The sequence below is a fragment of the Antechinus flavipes genome, chromosome 2, assembly GCF_016432865.1.
Source record: "Antechinus flavipes isolate AdamAnt ecotype Samford, QLD, Australia chromosome 2, AdamAnt_v2, whole genome shotgun sequence".
Taxonomy (NCBI): Eukaryota; Metazoa; Chordata; class Mammalia; order Dasyuromorphia; family Dasyuridae; genus Antechinus; species Antechinus flavipes.
This window is the reverse complement of record NC_067399.1, coordinates 170,614,139-170,633,807: the sequence shown is the minus strand read 5'-3', so window position 1 is coordinate 170,633,807 and position 19,669 is coordinate 170,614,139. Positions and strand designations below refer to the sequence as shown.

Below are 19,669 nucleotides of genomic sequence, written 5' to 3'. Positions count from 1 at the left end.
ATAAAACTTATACTCATAAATAATGTATTCATTGACCTAAGTGCAAGGTACTATCAAGGAAGGTCAATAAAGCAAATTTAATATTTCCAGTTAATACTTTTAAAGAGCTTATAATAGCAAATTAAAATACTCATATCCATTAAAGGCAATTATAACATGATAAAACACTCCATTTTATTGCCTAATGTCTACTGGAAGAATTTTCCTCAGCACTAAGATTACTACTGTATGGCCCTCACTCCAGTAGATTGGGTGTATAATGACCACAAATACAGAGCATGCTTAAGGAGATTGCTTACATATACATTTCACAGCAGCTGCATCATAGAATACATCACTTCCTTAAGTTAACATATGACCCTGGCTCCAGCCTCAAAAGTCAATTATACTTTGAAAACATCAAGTGTATAAATAATTAAACACATTCATATTTTTCCAATGCATAGAATGACCTTAATTTAATAAACTGGGATCAAAGACTTTGATATTAACAAATTAAATGGCTACCACTAGTGTTAAGGGACAGATCTACAAGCACTCTTAACCATGCTCTCCTTTTAAAAGAGATCAGCAAAGTTCTTCCAGTAACCACTGTCTTACAGTGACTGTACTCATCATGAGATGTTCTACAACAAAGACATTTTGAACCCTCGGTTATCTCTTAGGATGCTTCCTTCTCTCTCACCTTTCTCATCTAGCCAATTGCCAAAGACTGTCATTAACAACACAAAAATCTCTAATATTTATCCTCTCTAGTCTATATTTCATAAACTAATGCTCTTCCATTCTTCTTTAATACCCACTCTATTCTTCGTTCCTGAGACCATTCACTGGTCTCCTTGCTATTCCAAGGCTCCATTTTCTCTGGCTGTGTCATGTCTAAAAGATTCTGCCTCCTCATCTTCAACCCTGGCTTCCCTAGCTTCATTCAAGTCCCAACACCAATTTCACCTTCTTTCAACCCCTATAAATTCTAGTATCATTCTTCATTTAATTATTTTCTATTTTTTTTTTCTGTATACAACTCATTTGCACATATTTGTTTTCTTCCTTTCTCCTGAATTAGATTGTGAGTTCCTTGCGGCCAGGGACTTGTTTTTGTCTTGTTTGTAATTCCAGCACTTGGCACAGGTAAATTTTGTTTTGAATGGAGATTGTTTTTACTATATGTGGAAAAATGTCTGGTATATAGTAGGTGCTTAATGAATGCTTACTATCTCCTGTAACCATCCTAATAAACACCCTTATTACTTCCTGTTTTGTTATTGTTCAGTCATGTCTGATTCTTTGTGACCCTATTTGGGCTTTTCTTGGTAGAGATACTGGAGTGTTTTGCCCTTCCCTTCTCCAGCTCATTTTACAGATAAGGAAACAGGCAGAGTTAATTGGCTTGCCCAGGATCACATAGTTAGTAATGTCTGAGGCCAGATTTGTACTGGGGAAGTACAATTCAAGTCTTCTTGAATCCAAGCCTGGAACTCTCTCTATGTACCAACTACCTTACCTGCCTTGCTTCCTCCTTAGACTACTGCAGTTATTTCCTGATATTTTTTCACATTCTTACCCTTTCAATCACCCATTTAATCAACAAGTATTTATTAAAAGTTGGCTATGTGCTATATATAGTAAAAACAATCTTCACTCACAATAAACTTACACTCTAATGGAGATTCTAAATAGGTGTGTTCAAGTGTAAAAATATGTAGAGAATAAAAAGTGATAAATTTAAGTAAATGAAAAATAGTTAAATACTAGGTAGTTTAGAAGAGAGAGTGTAGAGGATGGGGGGCATCAAGAAAGCCTTCACATAGAACAACCTTGTCCATTCTTCTGCCAAACTATTTCTTGATTTGGCCATAAAACTCCTCTGCACAAAAATCTTTAGTGGTTCCCTATTATATATTGAATAAAAATTTGATTAATAAATATTTGTAAAGTTCTTTTCCTTCACCTTGCATATACAACTTTCTTCTATACAATACTAACTTTACTCCTTTTTCCATTTATCACACAATATATAACTAAATATTATTTTAATATATTTATTTTCCTGTTTTGTAAAGATTAGTGAATCTAATATAGATAGGTTGTAATATTTTTGAAAAGACAGAAAACCAAATATACAAATGTGCTAACATTTCTTAGGTAATGTAACTGAAAGAAATCATTTGGATTTTTGCAGCACAGTTTTTAAGGAGGGTCAATGCAGTGGAACTGCAGCCCAAATACTGATATATAAAGTTGTGTTCAATTCTTTACAAAATTGTATTTTAATACTACACACAATTTTAATGGAAATCAGCTAAGATGTTACTTCATCAATTTACTTAATCTGCTGAATTTGCTGTGCTAAAACCATTTATAAATGTGTATACCTTTAGAGCTATGTTGCTACAAAATATTCTCATTTAGGAATAGCCTTCATGGTCATCTCAAATAAGAAAGTATATGAAGGTGTTTGCAAACCTAAAATAATCATTACATTCTATTATTATTACAATTATTTATGATTGGCAAACCAATTGCCTTCTGCTTTTTCTGCCCTGATATGAAAAATGTTTATTTTATGAGCTGTTTAAACATGAGAGATTAATTTTAAAGTTAATTTTCAGGAGATAGTTTATTATTGGGAAGGGGGATCCCTAGAAGTATTATTGGATTTTTATCAAATCTTATCTTTAGGAAGATCAAAATTTTCTATAATTAAAAAAAATTCTGTTTAGAAAATCTATTGTTTTAAAAAAGAAGCTAAGAAAGGATGAATTGCAAATCTCAAATTCTATCAAGATGATTTATTTAGAGTGGAATTGGTTTCTTTGGCCATTCTGTATCACAGCTTCCTTATGTTCAAAGTGGCCTGATTCCAAAAGCTATGCGTATTAATAAATATTTGTAAAGCTCTTTAGAAAACGGCAAGTCCTACAAAAAACATCATTGTCCTGAATTTTACCCTTACTCTTTCATGTTAGCCTACTTTTAAACTTTTATCTGAAGAGGGAACTTTGAGGACCACTCCAAATTCCTTGATATTAATGCTAAAGTCCGTTAGCCAGATAAAATATTTCACCCCATGTTATATTATAGGAAGTAGCTTTCTTATCACAAAGATCCTTGATTTCAGAGAGACCAAAAACTTGATTTCAGGAGGTAGTTTTCCTTTCTCCAATGATGCCAAGGGTTAAAGAAGCTAGTTATTTTGCTTTGTATAATCCAATTCACTGGAAGGTAGATAATCAGGAATTAAACAGAAGGGCCATTAATAATAGACCTAAGGGGAAAAACCTAACCATTAAAAAAGAAAGATAAGATAACCACATAGGTTGAGGGCTAATTAGTGACACAGGTCAAATTCTCTGTTGGTATTCATGTGAAATGGCTCTTAGTACACTAGATAATCCTCTTGTGTTCAATTTTTCAAGAAGACTTAAAAAAAAAAAAAAAGAGCAGGCAGAAATGAGTTATTCTCTGTATTAGGAAGAGCAGCCACATTGAAAAGATCAAAGATCTGACATGGTGTCACAATATAAAGTCAATTGTTCCAGAAATTTTACTGATTCCAAAAGAATCATTCTACAATTCCACATCTATGGTTCTTGGCTCCTGCAGTTTTAAGAGTTTGTATTTGGCAAAAAGAATAAACGAAAGCCACAGTTCTTTCAGGCAATATGAATGAAAACCTTAGGAGGTCACCAAATGCTTCTGATACTCTAAAGAGCCTTGATAAGGGAGAAAAGATTGGCTAGCCATAGTTTAGTTCCTCTAAATCTCCAAATTGCTGCCCAATAACAAGACCCATCTCGAATCCTACCTCCACCAGTCGCATAAAGTGTTAGACTCTCAAAAACACCACCATCATCCAAAAAAAAAACCACTTGTTAACCAACTGAATGAATGGGTTGCAACTAATACTGATATATTACCTTTAATGGTACTCTTTCAATGTTGAAGAGTAGTCCCATGAATATGTGATCTCGAATAAAGTAGAAAGACATTTGTAAGAATTATGATGGGGAACAGGAAAGAACTATCTCTTGGGAAAGGCTATCATGGAGAATAAAAAGAACAACAAATCAATGTATGCATAATAACAATTCTGCTTCTATTTTGATATTCCAAAATCACCTGTTATTAAATTTTAGGGACAGAGATGTTGGGATCTAGACCTGTAATTTCATTAGTGTAAGATAGCCTAGGTGGAGAAACTCCTACCAACAGCAATTGGTAACTATGACTTGGAACAAGTAGAGGATTTGTTTATCAAGACTTGGATCCCAGGAACTTTTGATTTTGACCCAGAATCCTTAGGCACCTTATTATACTGCCTCAAGCATTAAAATACAGAGGAAAAATCATCCCCTAAATTAGCTCCATTCTTTCAACTTCCCTATTTCTGCCAGAAGTACTGTCTTTCACAAAATAAGTTAACTTGATAAGACTTTATCAGAAAAATTGCTGTCAAGCAGAAATTTCTCTGTCTCCTAATCCTCCTATCCTATCAGTTTTTAAGTCCTGCTAATTTTAATTCTACAATATCTTTTACATATCTCCCTATCATGTTCAGACCCTTAATACTTCTCCCCCAGCATCTAAGTGACACAGTGGTAAGGACACTTCAGCTGGAGTCAGGAATGATTGACTAGAAATCCAGTCTCAGATAACTTAATACCTATGTGAGTTCAGATGAGCCATTTAAATCTCTGCCTCAGTTTCCTCAACAGCAAAATGAGGATAATAATGCACTTACCTTCCAGAATTGCTGTGAAGATCAAATGAGATGTTTATAAAGCACAATGCCAGGCACAGAGAAGGCACTTAATAAAGGCTTGTTCCCTTCCCATCTAGACGATATCAATAACTTTCTGCATAATTTTCTGTCAGTCTCTCCTATTCCCCCCTACATAGAGAGAGAGACAGAGAGAGAAAGAGAAAGAAGGGGGGAGAAAGAGGGAGGGAGAGGGAGAAGGAGAGAGCTATCAGACCTCAAGAAGTAAGAAAAAATTATCTCTGATTCATAATGGCCATATAAGAATGAGCAAGTCACAACCTTCTATGAGACTATGAATTGCAAAGAAAGTGTCAACATGCACTGGTACAGAGAGTTTCCTCATCTAAAAGCTCCATATACCAATAGAAAACAGTTCCATTTGCTATCTCTAAATGCACTGATCTGACACATGTCTCTTTACTACTAAAACACTTTCATGGCTCCCTAGATAATGTCACAGACAAATCACCAGATCTGAAGTCCAAAGACTAAGCTTCAAATTTTGCCTGTGTTTCTGTCTGTATGACCTTGGATAAGTAAGTTAATCTCCCAGTTTGTTTCCTCATCTGTAAAATGAGCAGGCTAGACAAAATGTCTTCAAGGACTAACTCTAATATCCTAAACTATAAGAAAAATGCAAACCCTTCAGCTTGTCTCTCCATAATTTAGCTTAGTGCTTTTTCCCCCTGGTCACATGACCAAGGACTTTCCTGAAGCCCTTAGAGGTGTCATTTTTTGCCTCCAGACATTCACACAGGCTGTCCTACTTCCCCCAGAAAAGTATTTTTTATTTAACCTTGTCATGAAAATCATTTTTCTCTTCTTTCAATCTGTAATTCAAGGCCTACCTCCTTCCATGAAACCTTGCTTGTACCACTCCCAAATGAAAGTGCTGGTATTGTCTTGTATTGTCTTAGAAATTTTGCTTGGATCTCACCTTTGGAAGTATGATACTCTCCCTTCTGTCATATGCATTTTTGTACCACACATGTCACATCCATTAATAGGCTGCACAACATGAAGACAGTTCTTGAAATCACAACCCTTGGGTTTGAATCTCACTTTAAATTTTTCTGTGTGATGATGGGCAAGAGGCAATCTTTCAGAGTTTCTGTTTCATCATTAATAAATGGAAAGCCTTCCATTAATTCTTTCAGTAGGTGGTTAAGAGATAAGTGCTTTGTAAAAGTGTTATACAAATGTGAGTTTTCATTTTTATATCTGAGTACAAGTACTGTATGTAGACTCTTAATGTTTGATGAATTGAATTCAAGAAACTCATTATTTTATCATTTAGAAATATGTTTTAAAAATCTCACGTCCTACCTAGTGACCCAACACAATGAGAATTCATATCCAAGCACCAATTATGTAATTAAAGGAAACAAGTGAAACATCTAGCAATGGATGAGTACAGCTCCCTGAGTCCTCCTTATTCCCCTCACCATGATGCACGAGTGACTCCCAGATGGCATCACTCATATGCAAAGTGACTTTCTGTTTCTAAGTGTTTCCTTATTTATACAAATGAATTTTTACACACTCTAACAAAAATAGAAGATGCTCATTTTGGGGTAGCTTGTCAGTCTCCTCTGTACCATATACATATTTGAAGATTTATTAGGAATGAAAAGAAAAACTAAGCTTGGTACATAATTCAAGGGTTTATTGATAACTAAGAGAAATAATAAATAATTACAATATCTAGCAATTATGCAGCATTTTAAGGTTCATAAAATGCTAGATCTCATCCATTAAGTTGGAAATGTATTTTCTAATATATATGTTTCAGAAACATGAATCAAAAAATAGCCACTTTTATATTAACAAGACTATAATTATTATATATTCAATCACAAGAATTAGGAATATTCAGTAATCCATTATAAATAAATGAAATATCATTTAAAAAGTTCTTACTATAAAGACAGGAAAAAGACTACCTCTGCTCTTGGAAAGCTTATAATCTTATAATCAAATGTATGGAAAACAACAAATAAAGTGAAGTGAAGGCCAGAAAAGAGATTCATGAGACAATTAAATGACATCAGAGGTAAATGATATCTATACTTCACTGCTTAATATTCGCTCTGCAAAGATTTGGAGAATAATTGTCCTATGGCTCCCTGTAATTACTTACTAGGAAGTCCACTTAATATTCTGGAGCCATTCCTCTACTTTCCCCAGTATTGCATAGAGGCCCTATTTTCCAATCAGGCTAGGCTACCCCAGCACAGTGAACAAGCTGCCTGCACCTGAGGCCTCAGCATGCAAAGCAAGTGACCAGACATCCGGTCCTCAGCACAAGAAGCCTGGTACACACTGATCCTTATACCCCAAAAGCTAAGTTTAACTTTAAAAGTCAAGAAATAGAGTAGTAAATGAGCTAAAAATGTCAGAAAAGAGCCCTGACCAAGAAGGGTAGAGCCCAAGATTGTTGAGAGAAGCCAGGAAGTTTCCTGAGTCTCCTGTAATTTCCCTTGGAAATGATTTTAAATCAAGCCTTTGGACACATTTTAGAGTGAGAGAACCTGCAGAGATGAAATGAAACAATTTTCTAACTTAAGATAACTTGGAAAGACTTCAGGAAAGGTCAGTTTCACTTGCATGAAAGGTGAGAGCATCTCAGCACAGATTTTGTCCAAGGAAGCCAGAGGGAGAATCTCAGCCACAGCAAAGATCAGCAAGTGAGATCCCTCAGTCTTAGCTCAAAAAGGGATTGTAGCACAGCAAAGCAGTAGGGGAAACTCCAACTCCAACTCCATAAGGCAAATTGCCTTATGGAAACCAGGTAACAATGGGTGCAACTATGTTGGGCTACCCAATGCACTCAGTGAGCAAGCCACCAAACACCTGAGCCCCCAGTGCTCAAAGCCAGGGACCCCACACAAGAAGTTTGGGACAGTGCCCCTATAATGGAGAAGCAGAGTTCAACTTTAAAAGTCACGAAATAAAAAGTAATGAAAAGGCCAAAAAAAGCAAGAAATAAAAAAGAACCTTCAGGATAAAAAGCTACTATGATCACAGGGAAGATCAAAACACCAACTCAAAAGGGGATAAAATGCCTACATGCAAAACATCAAAAGCTATATAAATTGCTCTCAAATCCAAAAAGTCTTCTTAGAAGAGCACAAAATGGGTTTTAAAAGTCAAATAAGAGAGGTAGAAGAATTGGGAAAGTTAATGGGAAAAGAGAGTCAACAGCTTGGAAAAGGAAGGAAAATGGAAGAAAACAATTTCTTAAAAAGGAGAATTAACCAAGTGGAAAAAGAGATACAAAAGCCAACTGAAGAAAATCATATCTTAAAAACCAGAAGTAGGTAAATGGAAGCTAATGATTCTAGGATACATAAAAAAGTATCCAAAAAAAATCAAAAGAATGAAAAAACTAGAAGATGTAAAATAATTCATTGGAGAAAACAACCATCCTGGAAAATAGATCCAAGAGAAATAATTTATAAATTATTGGACTACTTGAAAGCCATGATCAAAAAGAGACCACGGACAGCATCTTGCAAGAAATCATCAAAGAAAACTGTACTGCTTTCCTAGAACCAGAGGGTAAAATAGTCATTTAAAAAATTCGTCAATTACGTCCTGAAAGAAATCCCAAGGAATACTGTAGCTAAATTCCAGAATCTCAATTAGAAAATATTGCAGGCTACCAGAAAAGAAACAATTCAAATATTGAGGAGCCACAATCTGTATTGCCCAGGACTTGTTAACAGCCTCTACATTAAAGAACTGGAGAGTGTGGAATATGCTATTCTACAAGAGCATGGATCAAGAATCAATTACCTAACAAAACTGAACATAATTTTGCAGGGAGGAAATAGACATTCAATGAAATAAGGGACTTTCAATCATTCTTGATGAAAAGAACAGAGCTAAATAGAAAATTCAATCTTCAAACACAAGACTCAAAAGAAACATACAAAATAAACACAAAGAAAAAAAACATGTTATTTAAAGGTTAAAATATTTACATTCCTATATGGGAGGATGATACTTGTTAACTCTTGTGAACTGTATCTTTATTAGAATAGTTAGAAGGGGCATACATTGACAGAAAGTGTGGGTATAAATTGATGTAATGATATAAAAAAGAAAGTAAGGTTTCAAAAAAAAGAATAATATTGGGAGAAGAGGAAAGGGAAAGCAAAATAGGGTAAACTAAATCACACAGAGAGGCACAAAAGACCTATTTACATTACAGGAAAAGAAGGGAGAGGGATAAACATTATTTGAACCTTAAATCTCAGGATGGAAAATGCTACCCACATCCAGAAAAAGAATTAGTCTAAATGCAGATCAATGCATATATGCAGTTTTCACTTTTTTTTCTTGTGATTTTTCCTTTTTGTTCTGATTCTTCTTTCACAATATGACTAATGTAGAAATGTTTAGCATGATTAGACTATATAATATACAGACATATACATACATTTACATATATATTATCTGTATACATATAAACACACACATATGTACATCTTATTCAGGATAATATATATGTATATGTATTATCCTAAATAAGATTGCTTCTATCTTGGTGAGTACTGTGGAGGGAGGAAACAAGGAAAAAATGGAATTCAAAATCTTTATTAAAATGAATGTTAAAAACTATCATTATATATAATTGGAAAAAATACTATTAAGTGAGAAAAAATGACTAAACCTTTGTAATGACACTGTATGGTGAGTATTCCAGGGGAAGAGGTTTTACTGGAGCATCAGCTAGAACCAAAGTGGTTCAGTTATGCCAGGCATGTTTACTATAAATAATGACAAGTTTGTATAAAATAAATTATACCTCTTGTAAAGAAACAGCTCATTACTGACTTATATAACTGACAGAAAGTGACTAATGGATACCAAAAACAAATTGTTTTTTGGTTTTCTCTTCTGTATCAGGATTTCCAGTGCAAAAAGCTGATTGATTAGGCTCATAAACAATCTACTCCAATATAAAACAGGGACAACTTCCAGTTTCCACTGGGAGTAAGTCTATTCAACAGTAGCCTATTCTCACTTTGAATGGAATTATGTCGAGATACTAAGTCATTCAAACATGGATTGATACACAAGGGCTTAGCATCAACCTCAGTAAATCAATATGTTGTTCTGTGAAAAGTTTTGTTCCTAAAGCTAGCCAGAAAATATCTAAGAATGTTTTTTCCATAACTTTCCCACTCCATATTTTACTCTCCATTGTTTAGTAATCCTATAAGTTTATCTATGTCTAACCAATTTTTTCAGGTTCACCATGCATATCAATCTATCTGACAGTGACTCCAACTTGGCAAGGTTATGTCTGCTGGAAAAGAAAGGGGAGGGGGAAATGGATTGTGAAAAGGACTCATTCAGCCTGCCTTACCTTCATGCTGAGCTTCCCTGACTCTCTTCATTTTAACATAGTCACATTTACCATAAGTCACAGAAAGCACCAGACAAAGAATCATTTAATTTCATCTAAAATCTCAGGATGACCCAATCTGCTTGAATTCTTATAAAGCTAAAATTGTTTTCTGCCCATGAATTCTCTCATGCTATTTATTGCATCTCCTGCAAATACACTTGTTGATCTTCTGCTAGTAAAGATGAGAGAAAACTAATTGTTGAATAATAGTAGAACCAGTACTACCGTGAAGTAAAATGGTCCATCTATCCTAATTTTTTTTTTTTTTGGCAAGGCAACCAGGATTAAATGATTTGCCTAGGATCACATAATTAGTGAGAATTAGGTGTAAAAGCCTACTTGAACATGGATCCTTCTGACTTGAGGGACAGTGCTCTATCCACTGCACCATCTAGCCACCCTACCTACCCTATTTCGAAATAAAATGCTTATACACTGAAAACAGGGTCCTACTCAATGCTGTTATGTTAGGTGAATTTATTATGTAACATGATAAATTTCATCCATTCTGTAAAGTTGAAAAAGACGTAGTTTTAGGTAATATTGTCTTTTTTGCGTTCTGCATGTAGGAGCTGAACACTTTACCGGTAAAAGTGAATATATTTTCATCAGATTATTCTATCCATATGCCTTCTGGAGGAGAAAATTCCAGAAATTGTGTCTCTTCAACTTATTATCTCAGGTTTTTTGTGCATCCTCTGCTTAATGAAGACAGCCCTATATACATAGTTAAGTAAAGGGTCTTTACTAGCAGGATAAAGTGGTCAGCTTTATAACTACTTAATCAAAGGAAGGCTGTCTGAGGAATCAAATCATATCTGAAAGAAAATCCAAGCATTAGTGCAACTGTAGATTGCCAGCTCTAAAGTCAAGAAGGTTATTTTCCTGCATTCAAATTGGACACTAGTTGCATGACCCTGAACCAGTCAATCAACCTTGTTTGCCTCCGTTTTCTCATCTATAAAATTAGCTGGAGCAAAAAAATAGCAGTTTCTTTGCCAAGAAAACCCTACATGGGCACATGGAAATTTGGATATGACTGAAACAACTGAACACAACAAAGGAACCAGGAACAAAAAAGCAGAAATGGCTTTTCTCTCTCGGTGGTCTATACATCTTTACATCAATAAGTAGAGCTCTAAGAGATGAGAGACAGCATTGTCTGGTGACAGAATTCTGAACTTGGAAGAGGATCCTGAGTTCAAATTCTACTTCTTCCACTTACTAAAGCTCTATAACCTAATTGCAATCTAAATGCCTTGTGGGCAGATTTTTGTATTTCTATCCCCAATGCCTAAGTGATTGATAGATGAAATACCTAATAAACACTTGTTGAATGGAACAGAAGTCACCCAATAACATTCATGTGTCAGAAAGATTTCACTAATTCTGAATTTGAGCTCATTCTCCCATGGACTAGAACAAAGTTTAATTTTACCCTTAATAGAATAATCTGCCTACAAATGAATAGAGTGACAAAGATGACAAGGGACAAAGCTGAACATCTGGATTGCTAAAGAAGCCATAGGAAATTTAGCTACTTAATTCTCTGGCCTCATCAGGTGAGAAAAGGAAAAAAATGATAGTGGATGCTTTAACATTATAATTTACAATTTGGAATTAACATTATATATTTAGCTGGAATTTGCTTTGTGCTATATTTATTCAAAAGACTAGGCACAGTAGGGCCAAGACAAGGAATACTACTACAACAGAAAAATAAGATTGGATATAAAGATACTACAATATCTTTAAATTGTGTAAAACAGGAGAAATACAAGTAGTATTTTTTTATTATAGCTTTTTATTTACAAGTTATATGCATGGGTAATTTTACAGCATTGACAATTGCTAAACCTTTTGTTCCAATTTTTCCTCCCCTATCCTCCACCTCCCCTTCCCCCAGATGACAGGTTGACCAATACATGTTAAATATGTTAAAGTATAAATTAAATACAATATAAGTATACATGTCCAAACAGTTATTTTGCTGTACAAAAAGAATCGGACTTTGAAATAGTGTACAATTAGCCTGTAAAGGAAATCAAAAATGCAGGTGGACAAAAATAGAGGGATTGGGAATTCTATGTAGAGGTTCATAGTCATTTCCCAGAGTTCTTTTGCTGGGTATAGCTGGCTCAATTCATTACAAGTAGCATTTTTTAACATGTTTAATGAAGGATGATGATGTGCATCAAGAAAAATTTCTTATTGCTTGTGTATTTGAACTTCTTGCCATGAGTAGTGAGTTGCAAATTCAAAGGTAGTTTTTATCTTTCTTCCAATGGGGCAAGCATTTAGCATATGGGGTTTTTTAATTCACAGTTTGAGATAAAACTACTGTTTCTGATAAGAGCTGATTATGCTAAGATTTTTTGGCACACATGAATTATGTTTTTCTTTTTTACTCAACCCAAAACAAGCTCACATCTGAGATATCAGAAACAATATTTACTCATTTAAGCTGTTAAGTCAGAAAAGATAGTAAAATTATGATAAAGACAGAAATTTATAAATTATATATACATATGAGCATATGTATGCACACATACATATTTACACATGTGTACAAATACAATGAGAGAGACAGACACAGACCGAGAAAGACAGAGAGCAAATGAATAGAGTGATAGGTATGGAGTCAGAAAGAGTCCTCTCTTCCTACTTCAATTTGGCCTAAGATACTTCTAGCTGTGTGAACCTGAATAAGTCACTTAACCTTGTTTGCCTTAGTTTCTTCATTTATAAAATGAACCAGAGAAAGAAATATCAAATTACTCTATCTTTGCCAAGAAAATCTCAAATGGAATCATGAAGAGTCACACAAAACTGAAAAAAAAAACTAAACAAAACAAATCTATATATACATATATATACACACACATATACACATGGAGAAACATTGACAAAAGAAACAAATTCAGTCATTCCTCAATTGATCCATTTAGTAGTTATCTGGGTCTTCTAGGTTATCTACCTGTCTCTGTTTTTACTGTTCCTTATCCCAAATTTTGATATGGTAATAGGATATCTTTTACATTACATAATTTCCCTTCCAAACGATTGTTGGTAGCAAGGATCATCCTGAAATCTTGATTACATTAGCTAGAAGGAGTGAATGATAAGTCTCTGCAAAGCAGGAAAAAAAAAAATTGGTAACTGACTGTTCATCTTTCCAATTGTACTTACCAAGTTAGAACAGGGCAGTTACCCCGCCCTTAAAATTCCCTAGAGGAAACAGGAGTTTCAGTATATTTCTGAGAAACATACAGGTTTATGCTATCATTGCCAGCTGCCTAGAACAATTTCCCCAAATTCCTCTCTTCCAGATAATTCCCCTTTAAAGACATCTTATGAATGTGGCTAAAGCTTTGTATTTCCTTTAAGTACAAATACTATTGGATTAATATGCATCTAAACCACATAAGAATTGGTATAAAATACATACTCCTATCCCTGTAAAATATTATGTGTGAGGTGAGAAAAAAAGACACTTAAAATAAGTGCATATCAATTTTTAAATCATACTACAAATACTGACTAAAAACCCTAAAAATCTTTTTTCTCCCTGAGGCAAATGGAGTTAAGTGACTTACCCAGGGTCACACAGCTAGGAAGTGTTAAGTGTCTGAGATCAGATTTGAACTCAGGTCCTCCTGACTCAGGGATGGTGCTCTATTCACTGCATTACCTTAGGTGCCCTAAGAATCTTTATATTTAACCCCATGGTCACCATTGCATAGCAATACTCAAGGTGTACTAATGAGATGATATTAAAATATTTCAGTATTATTTTTAATTCTTTCTACTAAAAATCTATACTCTAATATCACCAAAATGCCAAATTATCAATGAACATTACCAAATAACAATAATAATAATACCCTACTGATAAGCCCAAAAAACAAGAAATCATGAGATCATAATGGCAGGGCCCAGGTGATAAGAATTTTGATTCAACATTCATTAAAAGGTGGTGTTCATATAGAAGAATATCAAGAATATTGTTTGAGATATACCCTCTTCCTTTAAATCACAGGATGCACAGTACCTTCATTTTAAAAGAAAGCTTCCTAGGAGCTATTGACATCTCAATCAGAAACAGTTGCTGAAGATTTCAGCACTGCCCATAATTTGCTAAAATTACATTCTTCATTCTTGAGGGGAAAAGGCAACTTAGTGGCTGGCTTAAGATGAGTGTGGCTCTGCAGAGAACTATAAACCAAAAAACTTGAGTAATCAAAGAATATTCGGTTTGGAGGAGACTAATAAACCAGCCTACACCCAACCCCCAGAGAAGAATATTTCCCATCATATCCCTAATAATTAATCAATAACCACTCATTAAACAGCTACTGTGTCCCAGGTAGTAGGCTGCGCTAAGTTTATGAGTACAAAAGCAAGTCAATACTAGACATGAAGTTGCTTCCATACTAGAGAAATAAATAAAAGATAGACACAAAGAAATCCAAAGTGATTGGAGATACGGATTAGACAGGAAATTAATACATGGCAGAAACATTAAAGGGTGATCAAAAAAGAACAAGCCACTTTAATTGAGCCTTAAATAGAACCTATTTAAAGAGCTTAAATGAAGGGTAACCCACCAATGCCCAAGAGAGCCCATTCTATGCATAGCAAGTTCCAAATATCAGGAGCTTTACCTAGCTGTTATTTTTCTATTGTTCAATTGTGTCTGACACTTTGCGATTTCATGGATGATACTGTCCATAATTTTGTTGGTTTGTTTGCTTGTTTTGGTTCTGGGGCAAGAATCCTGGAGTAGTTTGCCATTTCCTTTTTCAGTGGAAAATAAAACATTAATTGACTTGCCCAGAGTTGCACAGCTAGTGCCTGAGGCTAAATTTGAACTCAGGTCTTCCTCATTCTAGGCCCAGCATTCTATTGACAGCCATCTGGTTTCATCCTTTCCTATATTAAGCCCTCTTAAAGCTTAGCATAAGTCCTATTCTTTCCCATGTGATAGAATATTTTCAATTAACATCCCACTTTCCTTAACCAAATATATGTTTAAAATAAAATTCCCATATAGCATTCAATTTTATTCAATAAGTATTTATTTTAAAAATTATGATTATTTCAACTGATGCAGAAAAAGCTTTTGTAAAAATACAACACTCATTCCTATTAAAAATGGTATAGAACATAAGAATAAATGGAGCCCTTTTAAAAAGGATAAATATGATCTATCTAAAACTATAAACAAGCATTATCTATAATGGAGATAAAATAGAAATCTTCCAAACCAGGAGTGAAACAAGGATGTTCATGATCACCACTATTCTTGAATATTGTATTAGAAATGCTAGTGATAGCAAATAAGACAAGAAAAAGAAATCAAAGGAAGTAGAATAGGCAATGAGAAAACAAAACACTCTTTGCAGATGATAAAATGGTATACTTAAAGAATCTTAGACAACCAACTAAAATCAGTTGAAACAATTAGCAACATTAGCAAAGTTTTGGGATGTAAAATAAACCCAAATAAATTATCGGCATTTCTATAGATTATTAAAAAAAAACAGTAGGGAGAGATACAAAGGGAAATTCCATTTAAAATAGCTACAGGAAATATAAAATACTTGAGAGTTTATTTACCAAGATTAGCTGAGGAACTACAATTATAAAACACTTTTCATACAAATAAAGAGGGATCTAAGCAATTGGAGAAATATTAATTTTTGCTCATAGGTGAGCCAAATCAATATAAGAAAATGACAGTTTTTAGCTAAATAAATTTTCTTATTCAGATTAAGTACACAATGCACAATAGTAAATTGATACAGTAATCTAGTATGATAAACCCAAAGATATGCATTGAGTCAAGAACTCATAACAAAACTATCTGAGAAAACTGGAAATCACTTTGGTAGAAACTAGATATAGACCAACATTTCACAACATATAGTAGGATAAGGTCAAAATGGGTACATGATTTAGACATAAAGAGTGCTATCATAAGCAATTAGAGAAGCATGAAAAATTGTACCTGTTAAATCTCTGAATAACGGGAAAGATTACGACCAAAGAAGATACAGAGAAGATCATGGTCAAATATATATAATTTTGATTTCATTTCACACAAACTACCAATACAATGAAAATTAGAAGAAAGGCAGGAAAGAGGGGAGGGGAATTTACAGTCAGGGAAATGTCTCAAATTTATAAAAAAATAAAAGCTATTCCCCAAATAGTAAATGATCAAAGCATACAGTTTTCAGAACAAAAATCAAAGCTATCTATAGTCAGTCCTATGAATAAATGTTCTAAACCACCAAGGATCAGAAAAATGCAAATTAAAATGCAAATTATCACCTCACACCTATCAGATAGGCTAATGTGATAGAAAAGGAAAGTAACTAATGCTGAAGAGGATGTGGAAAGATAAGAATATGAATGGATTGTTGGTAGATATCTGAACTGCATGAACTATTTTGGAGAACAATTTAGAACTAGTATAAAGCTTTGTACCCTTTATGCCAGCAATAAGTGTGTATCCCAAAGAAATTAAAAAAAAATAAAAGAGAAAGGACTTGTTGTTTCTATTGTTGTTCAGCTGTGTCCAACTCTTTGTAACTCCCATAAACCATAAACTACCTCTTCTATCCTTCATTATTTGTCTGTCCAAGTCTGTCCATATTTGTGTTCATTGATTCCATGACATTATTATTTTCTGCAAGCCCTGTCTGCTTTTATTTTCAATCTTTTCCAATATCAAGATCTTTTTCAATGAGTCCCATCTTTTCATTATGTGATCAGAGTATTTAAGCTTCAATTTTAGCACTTGACCTCCCAATAAATAATATGAATTAATTTCTTTAAGGACTGATTTTATCTTCTTGCTGTCTAAGCGATCTCAAAAGTCTCTTCCAGCATCACACATCCAAAGCATTGATTTTGTGATGTTCATTTTTCCTTATAATCCACCTCTCACAGACATAGATTACTACTGGATAAAAAAACTACAGCTTTGACCATATAAAATTTTGTTAGCAGGGTGATGCCTCTGCTTTTTAGTATGCTAGATTTGCCATAGTTTTTCTTCTAAGGAACAAATGTCTTTTAATTTCTTTGCTATAGTCACTATCAACCATGATCTTTGAACCCAAAAATATAAAATGGGACACTGCTGTACTTATCTGTATACAAATATTTATAGTAATTCTTTTTGTCATGGCAAAGAACTGGAAATTGAAGGGATGTTCATCAACTGGGGAATGACTGAACAAGTCTTGGTATATGATCACAATGGAATATTATTGTGCTATAAGAAATGGCAAGGAAAATGGTTTCTAAAAATCCTGGAAACTTTACATGAAGTGATTCAGAATTAAGTGAGAACAATCAGGAGATCATTATTACGGTAACATCAATATTGTAACAATTACAAATTATGAAAAACTTAACTATTCTGATTAATATAATGACCCAAGACAATTCCAAAGGACTCATGATGAAAAATGTTATTCACCACCAAAGAAAGAACTGATGAACTCAGGAGTACAAAATGATGTATATTATTTTTCACTTTATTGTTCCTACTTTTTTGTGCCATAGCTAATATGGAAATGTATTTTTTCATGATTTCACACATGTACTTGGTATCGCTTGCTTTCTCAATAAATGGAGTAAGTGATGGAGAGAGATAATTTGGAACTCAAATTTTTTTTAAGAATGTTAAAATATTTTTTAAAATAAGTATTTATTAAATGCTACTGTGCCTATGGCACTAGGGATACAAGACTCAAAAAACTCTTATCTAAATGAATTTCCATTCTAATAAGAAAACATGGTCATAAAGAAGCAAATGTAAAATATGTATATACATTTAGATGTATATACATATACACACATATATAAAGAAAAGTAGGTGGGAAAAAGAGGAGCAATGGAAGAAAGAGAAGAGAAGTGATATCTGAGAAAGTCAGAAATGTTTCTTGTGGAAGATGCCATTTTACTGGAGCTTTAAATGTAGCTAGGATCTCTAAGACACAGAGATAAAGAGGGTAAGGATTCTAGATTTGGCAGGAGGCAGTGTCATGAATTGCAAACAGCAAAGGCTGTTACCCAGTTTAGCTAGCTCAGTGATGTGATCCCTGGGGGCTGCAGGATGACATAGAAAACCACAAGGTCAATTAAGAAGTAATTTCTTATTACCTATGCACATTATAAACAGATTTTATTTATTTCCAGAAAATACTCCTAATTTTTTTTTAACCACAGGACTTTTAAAGTGTTATAGATCAGCATATCAAAAACAACTAATAGTTATTTTCATATATTGAGGGGGAAATTAATCAAATGAGTTGGAAAGGATTAAGATTGGGACACAATTTAAAATTTGAAATACTTTAGAATCATAGACTCTATAGGTTCAGAGGAACATCAGAGATCACCAATATAGGTGCTATTTAAAGTATACTTTTCTGCAAGATCACTAAAATAGGTCTCTTTCAGTCTGTGCTTGAACACTTCCAGAAACAAAAATTTCACTACCTGCTGACAGCCTGCAGAGATAACTCATTTAGTTTTTAGAAATCTACAATTATTCATAAGTTCTTCCTTGTTAATGAGCTGAAATCTTCCTTTAGTTTATTTGCTATAAATAGAAAGTTAGAAAAGTTGATTTGCCTTTAATTAATGCTTTTAAAATCACCTGAAGGTAATATTCTTCTTTGTGATGCTTTATAAAGTTCATCTCCACAAGAACTTTTTATCCATACAAATTCTTCTGTATTATCAAAGGCATCTTTCAGAACAGAAGCAAAGTGTTATTTGAAACACTGACATGATAAAGTGATATAATTAATACAAATTATTATCAATATATAAAGCATAGTTGAAATTACATTGATGAGTAAAAAAAAAACCCAAAACTAACTAGAGGTAAGCTATGAAAATCAAACTATATTAGGAAAGGAAGGGTATTCTTTTTTATTTTAATTAATAAACTGATTATAAATGCAAATATAAAATGTTCATACTTTGTTTCCAGAAAGAAAAACGTATACAATTTAGACTTGTGAATCCTATAATATTGTTTTAAACGTTTGTGAACAAAAAGTGATTAGGCTAGTACCTGGAATACTTCTGGAGATTTTTAAGAATTTGGAAGTGTTGACTTTGGGGTCTTCCTTTCCATCTCAATTGCATCAAATGCTATCCTCTGCCCTTCACCCTTCATAGAGATTTCCTGACTTAAAACACTCCACTTCTTTAGCAAAATCTTCCTTTTTGCCTAAGGGTATGAACTCGTATGTAAGCACAATGGATGGAGTAATGGAATTGAACTCACAGAGATGTGAAGTCACATCAAATCACTATGTGATCTCCTTGGCAAATCTCTTAACTTATCTCAGCCTCAGATTTCACCTCTATAAAAGGGGGGAAGTAATAGCACCTATCTGAAAGGGCTATTGTGAGGAACAAATGAGAGAATATATGTAAACTGCCTTATAAAACTT

General features: G+C 33.8%; 1 protein-coding gene across 7 annotated transcripts in view; it reads right to left on the bottom strand.

Moving 5' to 3' along the window:
* PAK5 (p21 (RAC1) activated kinase 5) overlaps positions 1–19,669 on the bottom strand; it is a 455,979-nt gene that overhangs the window by 236,545 nt on the left and 199,765 nt on the right. The window contains exon 1 of one of the 7 annotated variants that reach the window (XM_051975932.1): positions 4,745–4,844. The exons of 5 other annotated variants lie outside the window; for them this stretch is intronic. The gene's annotated coding sequence lies outside the window, so the exon portion shown is untranslated. Of the gene's footprint in view, positions 1–4,744; positions 4,845–19,669 lie in introns of those variants that run through there. One more of the 7 variants, XM_051975929.1, reaches the window with a different exon arrangement.